Source organism: Tursiops truncatus, chromosome 3 (genome assembly GCF_011762595.2).
Source record: "Tursiops truncatus isolate mTurTru1 chromosome 3, mTurTru1.mat.Y, whole genome shotgun sequence".
In the NCBI taxonomy this organism is placed as follows: domain Eukaryota; kingdom Metazoa; phylum Chordata; class Mammalia; order Artiodactyla; family Delphinidae; genus Tursiops; species Tursiops truncatus.
The window spans coordinates 83,405,583-83,419,607 of record NC_047036.1 but is presented as its reverse complement, the minus strand read 5'-3'; the positions used below and the strand labels follow the sequence as shown (position 1 = coordinate 83,419,607).

The 14,025-nt window shown below is 36.4% G+C and overlaps 1 protein-coding gene across 8 annotated transcripts in view; it reads right to left on the bottom strand.

Annotated features, from left to right (window-relative positions):
- MACIR (macrophage immunometabolism regulator) overlaps positions 1 to 14,025 on the bottom strand; it is a 322,019-nt gene that overhangs the window by 217,082 nt on the left and 90,912 nt on the right. For all 8 annotated transcript variants that reach the window (XR_012330796.1, XR_012330794.1, XR_012330795.1 and 5 more), the window contains one exon: positions 13,346 to 13,427. The gene's annotated coding sequence lies outside the window, so the exon portion shown is untranslated. The remainder of the gene's footprint in view (positions 1 to 13,345; positions 13,428 to 14,025) is intronic.

Below are 14,025 nucleotides of genomic sequence, written 5' to 3'. Positions count from 1 at the left end.
ATAGTGATCTACAAGCCAAGAAAAGAGGCTCAGAAGAAGCCAACTCTGCTGATATTAACCTTGGACTTCTAGCCTCCAGAGTTGTGAGAAAATAAATTTATATTATTTAAGCCACCCAGTCTGTAGTATTTTGTTATGGCAGCCTTAACAAGCTAATAAGTGATGCTTGGCTTTAGTAAATGCATTGGTAAATTTCACAATTGCTCTTTTTTCCTGCTACAGAGGCAGATATGCTGGATAGTGCTAAAGCTAAAATTTGTTGTCCCCATAGAATACTTTAGTTTTCCGTTAATTTTAATTTCAGATGCAACAATGGAAATTGTCAAAAACAAGATTAATAAGACATTTACTTCAGAAACATTTAAACTCATATCCTAATATTTACAAAAACATTATCTGAACACATTTGTGGATGGTTTATACATTTGCTTTACTTTTAAAAAATTTTTTATTGGAGTATAGTTGATTTACAATATTGTGTTAGTTTGTGTTGTAAAGCAAAGTGAATCAATTATTCATAAACATATGTCCACTCTTTTTTAGATCCTTTTCCCATATAGGCCATTAGAGAGTATTGAGTAGAGTTCCCTGTGCTATACAGTAGGTCCTTATTAATTATCTGTTTTATATTGGGTTGGCCAAAAAATTCGCTCGGGTTTTTCCACTTATGGAAAACTCGAACGAACTTTTTGGCCACCCCAATATATATAGTAGTGTGTGTATGTTAATCTCAGTCTCCCAATTTATCCCTCCCCCCACTTCTGCTTCACTTTACAACCATTAAATAAAACTAATTGCTTTGCTAATTATTTTCATAGGTCACTTTCAAACTTCTTTGGCATTTGCTATGCTTCTTTTCATAATGGATTTTTCATCTATTTTAATTGGATTGGAATTTAAAAAGTCTAAATAAATCAGCACCTCTATTTAGCCCTTGAAATCTTAGTTCTAGCTGAAATTTCTCTTTCTCTCTCTCTCAATTCATTCTTCCATTTGCTCCCAAATTCCACCTTCCCTTAGTTTTCTTCTTGCTCTTCTAGTTGCTTGTTTTCAGAAAAGTGTTTTACACACTCCTCTTCAAATGACAATCCTTTAACAGTCAGTGTGCCCCACAAATCTGTAATTGGTACTCTTCTATTTTCCCTTTATAAACACTCATTGGATCATCTCATTCATTCTCAAGGTTTTAGCTATCCTCTATGTGCCAAGGACCCAAAATATTTATTTCCAGCCCAGCTTTTCCATGTTCTCCAGACCCATATATCCAAATGCTAACTAGAATCTCTATGTGACTGTTCCACTGGCCCCACAAAGTCAACAAGTCCAAAGATTCATTAATCATCAGTCTCCTAAGGGATGTTCCTCCAACTTGTTCATTAATATTGTGAATGATCAATTACACAACCAATTATCCAAGCAGAAAATTTGAAATCATCCTTGACTCCTTCCTTTTTTCACCCCATACATACAGCTAGTCCTCAGAACATACTCTTCCATATTAATATCTTTTGCGTCTACCTCATATATATATGTGTGTGTGTGTGTGTGTGTGTGTGTGTGTGTGTGTATATATATATATATATATATATATATATATATATATAAAATTCAGGCACTATATATTCTTTCTTCTAGTGCCTGAGTTCTGATTCTTATAATTTATTATCTAAGTTATTTTAACTGCCTCCTAAGACATATCTTTTTGCCCTGGCTTTACCATGCTCCTAATTCATCCTCCACACTATCACCAAAGTGCTCATTCTAAAAGGGAAATCAGATCAAGCCCCCTTCTTGGTTAGAATTCTTTACTGGTGCCACATGGAACCACACTCAGTTCTGGGTAAAGTCCAAATTTCCTAATACGGCATTCAAGGTTTTGGTCCTTGTTTATTCTCTTAAATAATTCCAACTCCTTACTTCAAAACATACTTTGGATATTACATCAGCAAAATGCTTCTTGACCTCCTTTGTACTCTGACTTCCCACCCACCCACCAATTTTTGTCCTTTGCTGCCTTGTGCCTACTTTCACCATAGCACTTTCATGTCCCTTTATAATCATGCATATATTCATCTCTCACCAGAAGGTTGTTAGCTCCCAGAGAGCAGTATTGGATCTTATATGGCATCCTGAGCACATAGTTGCTATTCAACATATATTTTTTAAATAAATGAGTGAATACAGTTGTCATATTGATAGAATTTCCATTGGAACTCTCAACTAAGGTTTAAGAATGAACAACAATGTGTCTTGATGCTCTGAAATAAAAACCTGGAATTCCCAGTGGGAACTCAGTCCATGTAAAGTAGAAGATCCACTTATTTGGAGAGCAGTCCTTGAAGGTCCTGTTCATTTGCTGACTCTTGAAGAAAACCTGTTTGGAAGATGACTGGATGGTGGTAATTTAAAGAGCCATTACTTGTGCATAGCGCTGGAAATGTTTCTGGCTGGTGTGAAGGAGAAACATAAGGATGCTCTTAAAACAAAGACACAGCTGGCAGCAAATGACCAAACACATGTGAAGGCAATTAACTCTAGGGATCACGATTCTAATATTCAGTGTAATAATCAAGTGCAGAATCACAGGATGTATTTTGTAAACTTAGTGTTAAGGAACAAAAATAACACAATACCTTGAAAATACAAACTAACTGTACTTAATGGAATATATTTTTTCCTTCCTAAAATAAGTGTATTTCTTTGACAATATAATGGACATGGATCTCAGTCCACAATTCTAGGTGTATTAATAATAAAAACCTCTAGTGTGGAAAAAAAGGAATCCACCTACACTGTTGGTGGGAATGTAAATTGGTGCAGCCACTATGGAGAACAATATGGAGGGTCCTCAAAAAACTAACAACAGAGTTGCCATATGATCCAGCAATCCCACTCCTGGGCATATATCCAGAAAAAGCTGTAATTCAAAAAGATACATGCACCCCAATGTTCACAGCAGCACTATTTACAGTAGCCAAGACATGGAAACAACCTAAATGTCTATCAACAGATGAATGGATAAAGAAGATGTGGCATACATATACAATGAAATATTACTCAGCCATAAAAAGGAGTGGGATAATGCCATTTGCAGCTACATGGATGGACCCAGAGATTATCATACTAAGGGAAGTAAGTAAGTCAGGGGGCAGGGGAGGGTTGGATTGGGAGTTTGAGACTAGCAGATGCAAAGTATTATATATAAGATGGATAAAAAACAAGGTCCTGTTGTGTAGAACAGGGAACTAGATTCAATATTCTGTAATAAACCATAATGGAAAAGAATATGTATATATATTTATATCCAAATCACTTTGCTGTACAACAGAAACTAACACAACGTTTTAAATCACTATACTTCAATTAAATAAATAAATAAATCCTCTATTTTCTATAGTAATTTCTGACTCAAAGCACCATTTCACTGAGATTGTGGGAAACTTGATATGAGCTCTCTTTGGGTTCCCTGATCCTTTTAAATGCATTCTGTCAAAGTTCTAGGATCTTCTACCAAGCCAAGGCATTAGGGAAAAGGTGGAGAGTGGAGTATCCTGTCCTCAAACACCATTCACTCAGGTTGCGTGTGAGGTACATGATATCCTTTCAACAGGTCCCTCTAAGTCTATAGGTCTTTGGTGCTTCTGAGGGGGAGCTGTCTATGGTTCTCTCTGCCCAGACTCAGCCTTTGTTCCCCAAGGGATACCAAAAGTAAAACATAGGTCCTCTTTCAATCCAAGTAACTCTGGACTTTCCTCTCTTCCTCTCGTCAGAGTGGGAGCAAGTCTTTATCAGCTGTGAAGCATTCCCTAAAACATTTTACCTAAACCTATGAACGCCCTGCCTGAACTGGAGCTTTTTTAGTAGTGGAAATGACTTAAAATGGATATTTCATATGTAAATGACTTTTTATGATCATTTTCCACTTGTGGGAAATCAAACCACTTACTGCTGTTTAAATAGTCAGTAAGTCCAGATTACCAGGATGCTTGCCCCTTTGAAATGAGTCTATAAATGCTGGCACTTGCCTACAGCAACCAGACGGATAAGGTAATCAGTGTAGCCTGCTGGCTGGAGAACATGGGATCTGTCTAAGGTGGGTGCTATCCCTCACTTTAGACCTGTGGTTAGATCATCCAATTTTCAAGAAATGCTGAAAGTATGGAATTTTGTGTGAAAGCTCTTGGATTTTTAAAAGGCATCTCAATTTTTGTAACACACTATGTTTATACACAATGCAGGCTAAACAAAATATACCCAAAGGTAGATAGACTTGGCCCATGAGCTACCAATTTGTATAATCTAGATATGTAGATTATGTATGACTATGTATCACTTGGTCAAAGAACCAGTATTACTGTACCCAGTACTATGCAAAAAGGATTTCTTTTAATTAGTGATTTGTGAAAATCTATCAGGTCTCTTTTTCCATTTTGTAACAAAACTCAAATTTCTGCTGCTACAAATTTTAAAGGCAGGATGTGATATTTCCTCTCTATGGTTAGAAGAAAATGAGGTATCTCTGGCTCTTTGGACATGATAGACTCAAGCAAAGTCCAAAAATAAGGAATCTATTTTCTTGGGCTTCTCCTCTCCTTTCCAATCATTGCCACTTTCTGAAACTTTTGGAGCACCACAAGTACAACATAGTCCCTACTCAGCCAACAGAGCTCTTCCATCAAGCCTTTTCAGTAAATGTTAGTAACGGCTATGATCCACAAAATCATTTAGAATTAGACCAGAGTACAAAATGGCATCATCTTTTCAATCACATCCTGACAGTCACTAAAGTGACTTCTTTTCAGTTACTTCTTTTCCTAGAAGCCAAGAATTCATACACATATAAATTGTTCTCTGTAGTTACATGGACTATTTAAGGTACTATTTGCCCTTTTATTTATTTCACTGAGGTGTAATTTTCATAAGCTTACTTTCTAGCATGGAACGGCAACTCCTCCTCTGTGTTTTCTTCATTGGTTAAATACAGAAAAGGTCACCATGAAACCTTATTAGTATTTGCAAATTTTATTAACACATCATTTAATTTAGTCATCTATTTAGTTGAAGCATAAAAATGCTTCCAAAGGCTTTTAGTATTTTCGTTATGTTATATTAGGTATCTGTTGCCACATAACAAACCACCGAAAGCTTAATGTCTTAAAACAACAATAATTTAGTATTTCTCATGATTCTGTGGCTTGGCTGAGCAGTCCTATCTGCCTTTGCCTGGACTCACTCATGTGAGTTTGTTGAGCTCTAAAGGTGGCCAGGCTGGAGGATCCACATGGCCTTACTCACATTTGGGAGTGGTTGCTGGCCATCAGCTAAGGTGTCTTGATTTTCTCCCCCACATTGCCTTTCCTTCTCCAGTAGAAAACACTGGCTAGACTCCTTCCATGCTGGTCTCAGTGGAGAGGGTGAAAGCAGAAGCTTCAAGACCAGAATTTGCAAAATTTCACTTTCACTTCATTTTATGGGTCAGAGGGAGTCACAAGACCACCTCTAGTAGTATAGCTCCTCTTGATCTAGAGACTTTATAAACTAAAAGAAGAAAGTTACCTGCCAGTCCAGATTCAAGAGGGTGGAGAAAAAGACTCCAACTCTGAATTGGAAGGAATATACATACGAGGGTGAAAAGAATTTGCAGCCACATTTTTCAACCCACCCCATATGTTGACTCACTCATGAAACATTTGCAAATGTTATTCTATATGTAATAGAGGAATATAGATTCTAAAAATCTTCTGTAAAAAAACTTTTCTGAAGAAGCACCTAAGCAAGGATATCAGTTACCTAGTAAATGACACTGTAAGTCCTCCCCTTCTTACTTTTGTTTCAGCTGCAGCCACTGCCATCAGTTTGCACGATTCCAACCTGCTTCACAGAGGCAGGGCTCCCCCTAGGGTGTGTGGAGTCCTGGGCAAATGTTTGTAGCAGAGCCCCCGGCTATATAAACAATGCGAGCCACTCAAAATAAGCATGTCAGCACCATTCTGGAAGGCTAATCTCACACTATCCTACAAAAGAAATACTCTTCTGACCATCTGCCCTAATGCTTCCCTGTTCCCTAAGGCAACTAATAATCCATGGCACATCTCTTTGGCTCAACTCTGTGGTGGGCAGTTGTACTCAATATCAAACTCACACTGACTGTGCAAATCTCTGCTTTTTTAAGCTAGGAGACTTTTCCAAAGTCCCAGAAGTACTCTCAGTCCACATGTAAGCACTGCCCAGAAAGGGAAGAGAGTTACAGCCCCAAGGGGGGCAACTCTCAATAAATGGGAGTTAGAAGACAGTGAGTAAATGGTCCAGCTTCTCATCTTATGGATGGATAATTCTGAGAGGAATTCTGTATATTTCTCAAAATTCCTGGTAGGTTGGAGCTCCTATTGCTTACAGCAGGGACTGCAATAATGCACCCTATATTGTCTTTTTCTCCTTCTCTCTTTCTCCCAACTTCCTCACCCCTACTTTCTGAGATCACTGTCCAAATAAATTACATAAACCCTAAGCCCTTGTCTAGGCTCTGCTTTCAGAGGAATGCAAACTAAGATACCATGGGACCTCTTTTTTTTTTTTTTTTTTTGCCAACACATGTACAACCCAAAAGTGTGGAGGAAAGGAGTTAAACCAAGGAGTAAAACTGCGATGAATGGGAGAATAGGTCAGCAGATGAATACTTACTCCCACCTCTACCCCAGAGGCTCTTCTGAAAAGTAATTCTTTAAATGGCCTCTTCAAGAGCCCCTTGAAATTGGGCAATTAGGCTCAATACCAGGCAGTGGCCAGTTTGATAACACATCTTCATACTGGTTCTTCTTCCTTCCTCATTCCCCTTTGCCCTCCCTCTTGCTCCCTGTGATTGAACTCCTTACTAAAATAATAGCACATTAGCCTTTAACCCAGACTCTGCTTCCTGTATAGCCCAAGCTAAGATACTATACACAGAGAATTCAAGTCAACCATTAGTTAGTGGGAAAACATGGGGCCCGGTGGTTATTAAGAGTTCAGGCAGACTTCTTGTTTCTGGTCCAGCATGTAAGAAACTTAGAAGTCACAAGTCCATCCTAATAAGTAAAAAACTAAACAAACTGAAAAATCAACAACTCTTCTTAGATTCCTCAGAGATATGAGGTCACAGGACAAACTACTGCCCCCTAAACTAGAGAGACAGGTAAATACAGAGAATTACAACTTACCAGAGCAGAAACCTCTGAGGAAACCAGTGCTGGGTTAGGAAAACTTGAACTATAATTGACAAATTGCTGGAGGCTCAGTGTGGAAAACTCCAAGAGTTAAAAAAAAGAAATCCATGGGGACCCAGTCATAGAGGGGTACCCACACTTTTGTAAGTTTTACCTCCAAGAACTCTACCAGGTCCTCACAGAGAAAATCAGAGAATATCAGCAAATTCCAGCAGAGGGAGGGGAGAAGGAACCATCCTGAAACACACCAGAGCATACTGTTTTTACTACAAGGCTTGCCCTCAGGAGAAACAATTTTACCACAGGTTGACCTGATGGGGTTTCATCAGGGCCTATCCATCCTGGGGGAAGAGAAATACTCAACTCCAGCCCCCTCTAGCCAACCAGCTGGAGCCAAGGCAGGGGAGATGGGGAGGGATTGAGAAGCACTGGTGAAGTTCACAGCTCAGGGGCACAGACTCACCAAAAGACTGAGCCCTATTCATAGGTCTATAGTATGCTTCCCCTCCCCCTACACCTTACCAATACATTACTAAAGGCCTATTTACTACAGTTCCTTTTACCCAGCACATTACCCACCATATTCACCTTTCAACAAAAAATTACAAGGCATACTAAAAGGCAAAAAATACAGTTTAAAAAAATGAAACAAACATCAGAATGAGAGTCAGATATGGCAAAAATGTTGGAATTACCAGACCAGGGATTTTTAAATCTCTGACTAGTATGCTACGGGCTTTAATGGGAAAAGTAGACAACATGCAGGAACAGATAGATAATGTAAACAGAAAGGTGGAAATTCTAAGAAAAATCAGAAGGAAATGCTAGAGATCAAAAACACTGTAACAGAAATGAAGAGTGCTTGTGATAGGCTCATTAGTAGATTGCACTCAGTTGAGGAAAGAATCACTGAGCTTGAGGATATGACAATAGAACTTCTAAAAATGAAAGACAAAGAGAAAAAAGAATGAAAAAAAAAACAGAATGGAATATCTAAGAACTGTGGGACAACTACGAAAGTTTTAACATACATATAATGGCAATACCAGAAGGAGAAGAAAGAGAGAAAGAAAGAGAAGCAATGTTTGAGGCAATAATGACTAAGAATTTCCCCCAAATTAATGTCATACACCAAACCACAGATGCAGGAAGCTTAGAGAACGTCAGGCAAGACAAATGCCAAAAAAACTACACCTAGGCATATCACATTCAAATATCAAAAGATAAAAAAAAAAAACCTTGAAAGAAGTCAGAGGGAAAAAACACCTTACCTATAGAGGATCAAAAATAAGAATTACTTCTGACTTCTCCTCAAAGAAGAGTAGAGTGAAATATTTAAAGTGCTGAGAGAAAAAGCCTACCACCAGAATAGTATCCTGTGAAATTATCCTTCAAAAATGAAAGAGAAATAAAAACTTTTTCAGACAAACAAAAATTGAAGAAATTTGTTGCCAGTAGACCTATTAAAAGAAGTTCTTTAGAGAGAAGGAAAATAACATAGGTCAGAAACTTGGATCAACATAAAGAAAGGAAGAGCATATTGGAGAAGGAATAAATAGAGGTAAAATTAAAACTTTTATTTTTCTTATTCTTAATTGATCTAACAGTTAACTATTCGTTCAAAATAATAGCAACAAGGTATTCTATTATGTATACATATGTATGCATGTGTGTGTGTGTGTGTGTGTATGCTTATGTATAAGTGAAATGAATGACAGCAGTGATACAAGGGACAAGATGGAGGAATTAGGAATGTTTTGTTATTATAAGGTACTCATACTAACTATGAAATGTTATTTGAAATTGGGATTAGTTGTAAATGTATATTGCAAACTCTAGGGCAACCACTAACAAAGAAAAAGAAGTGTAGTTGGTATGCTAAGAAAGGCAAGAAGATGAAGTTATATAACATGTTCAATTAAAATCATGAAAGGCAGAAAAAGTGTGGAAGACAAAATAGGAGCAAAGAACAAGAGCAACAAATAGAGCGCAGTAAGAAATACAGTAAATATTAATCCAACCATATGAATAATCACTTTAAATATCAATGGTCTAAATGTGCCACTTAAAAGACAGAGATTGTCAGAGTGGATCAAAAAACAAGATGCAACTATATGTTGTCCAAAACAAACCCAGTTTAAATACAAACACACATACTGATTAAAACTAAAGGGATAGAGAAATATATACCATGTTAACAATAATCAAAAGAAGAGAGGGGTTTCCCTGGTGATGCAGTGGTTAGGAATCCGCCTGCCAATGAAGGGGACACAGGTTCGAGCCCTGGTCCAGGAAGATCCCACATGCCGCGGAGCAACTAAGCCCGTGCGCCACAACTACTGAGCCTGTGCTCTACAGCCTGCGAGCTACAACTACTGAGCCTGCATGCCACAACTACTGAAGCCCACGTGCCTAGAGCCTGTGCTCCACAACAAGAAGCCACTGCAATGAGAAGCCCGGACACCAGAATGAAGAGTAGCCCCCACTCACTGCAACTAGAGAAAGCCCGCGTGCAGCAATGAAGACCCAACACAGCCAAAAATAAAAATAAACAAAATAAATAAATTTTTAAAAAAAGAAAAGAGGAGTAGCTAGAATAATTTCAGACTATACGACTTCAGAACAGGAAAGTTATCATGAATAAAGAGGAGCAATACATAATGATAAGGGGTTAATACTCTAAGAATATAAAACAATCCTTAACGTGTATGTGCCTAACAACAGAACATCAAAATACATTAGACAAAAAATGGTAGAACTTCAAGGAGAAATAAATGAATCCACTATTATAATTGCAACTTTAATATCTCTCTATCAGAGATAGAGAGATCCAAGCAGCCAGAAAATCATTAAGGACAAGGTTGAACTCAATCACACTATTAACCAACTGGATATACTGACAACTATAGACTACTTCATCCAACAACAGCAGAATACACATTTATCTCAAGCTCATATGGAACATTCACCGTGATAAACCACATTCTGGACCATAAAACACACCTTAACAAATTTAAAAGAAGAGAATACATTACACAATGCATACTTTCAGACCACAATGGAATTAAACTGGAAATCAAGAAAAGGGAGATAGCTGGAAAACTTCAAAATAAATAAATAAAGAGAGAGAGAGAGAGAAAGAGATTGAGATTCTACATAACACATGGGTAAAAGAAGAAATCTCAAGAGAAATTATAAAACATTTTAAACTGAATGAAAATAAAAATACAATTTATCAAAATATATGGGATGTAGTAAAAGCAGTGCTTAGATAGAAGTTTATAGCACTGAATGCACATATTAGGAAAAAAAGAACAGAAATCAATAGAGAAAATTTTTTAAAAAGTCATCCTTTGAAAAGGTTAATTGATAAGACTCTAGCCATGTTAACTAAAAAAAAAAAGGAGAGAAAACACAAATTACTAATATCAGAAATGAAATATGGATCACTATTCTATGGACATTAAAAGGATAATAAAGGAATATTGTTAATAACTCTATGACCACAAATTTGATAATCTAGATGAAACAAACCAATTCCTTGAAAGACACAACTTGTCAAAACTCAAGAAGAAATAGACAACTTGAATAGGCCTATATCTATTAAAGAAATAAAAAATTAATAACCTTTCAAAACAGAAAGTACCAGGCCCAGATGTTTCTACCCATGATTTCTACCAAACGTTTAAGGAAGAAATTATGACAACTCTTTGCAATCCCTTCCAGAAGATAAAAGAAGAGGGAGCACTTCCTAACTCATTCTACAAGGCCAGCATTACTCTAATACCAAAACCAGAAAAAGATATTATAAGAAAAGAGAACTACAGGCCAGTATCTCTCATGAACAATGGTGTAAAAATCCTCAACAAATCCTCATATTAATGAATTGAATCAAATAGTGTATAAAAGAATTATACACGATGACCAAGGGGGATTTATCCCAGGCAATGCAAAGCAGGTTCAACATTCAAAAATCAATTAATGTAATCCAGCACATCAACAGGCTAAAAAAAAAAAAAAAAAATCACATGACATATTAACAGATGAGAAAAGCATTTGACAAAATCCAACACCCATTCATGATAAAACTCTTAGTAAACCAGGAATAGAATAGAATTTCTTCAACTTGGTAAAGAACATCCACAAAAAGCCTAGAGCTAGCATCATACTTAATGATAAGAAACCCAAAGCTTCCCAGCTAAGAAAAAGGCAAGGATTTTCCTTCACTACTGCTTTTCAATATCATACTGGAAGTTCTAGCTAATGCAATAAGAAAAGGAAATAAAAGGTATACAGATTGGGAAAGAAGAAATAAAATGGTCTTTGTTCACAGAGGACATGATCAGCTATGTAGAAAACTAAAAAAAATAAAAAACAAACCAAAAAACTCTTGGAACTAAGTATAGCAAAATTGCAGAATACAAGATTAATATAGAAAAATTAATCACTTTCCTATACACCAATAATTAACAAGAAGAATATGAAATTTAAAGTACATTATCCTTTATTGCTTTTTACTTATAGGTAAATCTGGCAACCCCACACTCAGGCATCTGTAATATTTTAATTGCTGAAATGTGTGTACAGGATCAGCAAGTAAAATATATTTTCCAGTGTGAGTTGGAGTTTGAAAGTTACTCCTCCAGACAAGGGGTCAGAAAACTTTTTCTGTAAAGGTGAGATAGGAAATATTTTAAAATCTGTGGATCACATAATTTCTATGGCAAGTACTGAACTCTGCTTTGTAGCACAACAGAAAATATGTACATGAAAGACTGTGACTGTGTTCCAATAAAACTTTACTTATAAAAAAAAGCACATTATCCTTTACACTAGCACCACAAAAAGGAAATATTTAGGCATATATCTAACGAAATATGCCAAGATCTACATGAGAAAAACTACAAAGCTCTGATGAAAGACATCAAAGAACTATGTTCATGGATAGAAAGATTCAATATTGTCAATATGTGAGTTCTTCCCAACTTAGTAGATTCAACACAATCCCAATCAAAATTCTAGCAAATTATTCTGTGGAAATAGACAAACTGATTCTAAAGAGTATATGGAAAGGTAAAAGCCTCAGAAAAGTCAGCTCAATATTGAAGAAGAAGAAGAACATCTTACAATATTGTAAGACTGACACCACCTGACTTCAAGACAACTTACTATAAAAGCTACAGTAATTAAGATAGTATGGTAATGAAATGTAAAATAGATAGCTAGTGGGAAGCAGCTGCATAGCACAGGGAGATCAGCTCGGTGCTTTGTGACCACCTAGAGGGGTGGGATAGGGAGGGTTGGGAGGGAGATACAAGAGGGAGGGGATATGAGGATATATGTCTATGTACAGCTGATTCACTCTGTTATGCAGCAGAAACTAACACACCATTGTAAAGCAATTATACTCCAATAAAGATGTTAAAAAAAAAAGATAGTATGGTAATGGTAAAAGAACAGACAAATAGATTAATGAAACAAAATATAGAGCCCCAAAATACATACTCATAATTGTAGTAAACTGATATTTGACAAAGGCACAAAAACAATACAATGAAGCAAAGAGAGTCTTTTCAATAAATAGTGTTGGAACAACTTGAGTGAATCTAGACACAGACCTTACATCCTTCACAAAATTTAACTCAAAATGAATCACAGATCTAAATGTAAAATGTGAAATTATAAAACTTCTAGAACACAAGAGAAAACCTAGATGACCTTGAATGTGTTGATGACCTTCTAGAGACAACACCAAAGGCACAATTCATAAAAGAAATAATTGATAAACTGGACTTCATTAAAATTAAAAACTTCTGCTCTGCAAAAGACAATGTCAAAAGAATACAAATGTAAAAGAATACAAAGCCACAGACTGGGAGAAAATATTTGCAAAAGACATATATAATAAAGAATTGTAATCCAAAATATAAAATGAACTCTTAAAACTCAATAAGAGTTATACTTCAATTTCAGAAAACCCAACAGTGAGAAAACAAACAACCATATTTTAAAGTGTGCCACAGACCTGAACAGACACCTCACCAGAAAAGATATACAGATGGCAAACAAGCATGTGAAAAGATGTTCAGCATCATATGTCATTAGGGAACTAGAAATTAAAACAACGAGATACTACTACATACCTATTAGAATGGCCCAAATCTGAAACACTGATGACACCAAATGCTGGTGAGGATGTGAAGCAACAAGAACTCGCATCCATTGCTGGTGGGATGAAAAATGACACAGTCAATTTGGAAGGCAGTTTGGTGGTTTCTTACAAAAGTAAACATACTCTTACCAAACAATCTAGCAATAGTATTCTTTGGTATTTACCCAAAGGTGTTGAAAACTTATATCCACACAAAAACCTGCACATGAATGTTTATAGCATCTTAATTCATAATTGCCAAATCTTGGAAGCAAGCAAAATGGCTTTCAGTAGGTAAATAAATGGATAAACTGCGGTACATCCAGACAATGGAATATTATTCGACACTAGAAAAAAATGAACTATCTAGCCATGAAAAGACATGGAGGAATCTTAAACACATATTACTAAGTGAAACAAGTCAATCCGAAAGGCTACATACTATATGATTCCAACTATAAGACATCTTGGAAGAGTTCAGTGACACAGATGAATTTTGGCTCTAATATTTAACTAGCTGTTTGCCTCTAGTCAAGTGACTTAACTTCTCTTTCCCTTAAGTTACTCATCCATGAAAGAGAACTAAAGAGTGCCTCCCTCATGGGGTTGTTCTGAGAATTCAAGAAAAATCGCATCTAAATTGATTAATTAGCACAGTGCCAGGCAGAAAAC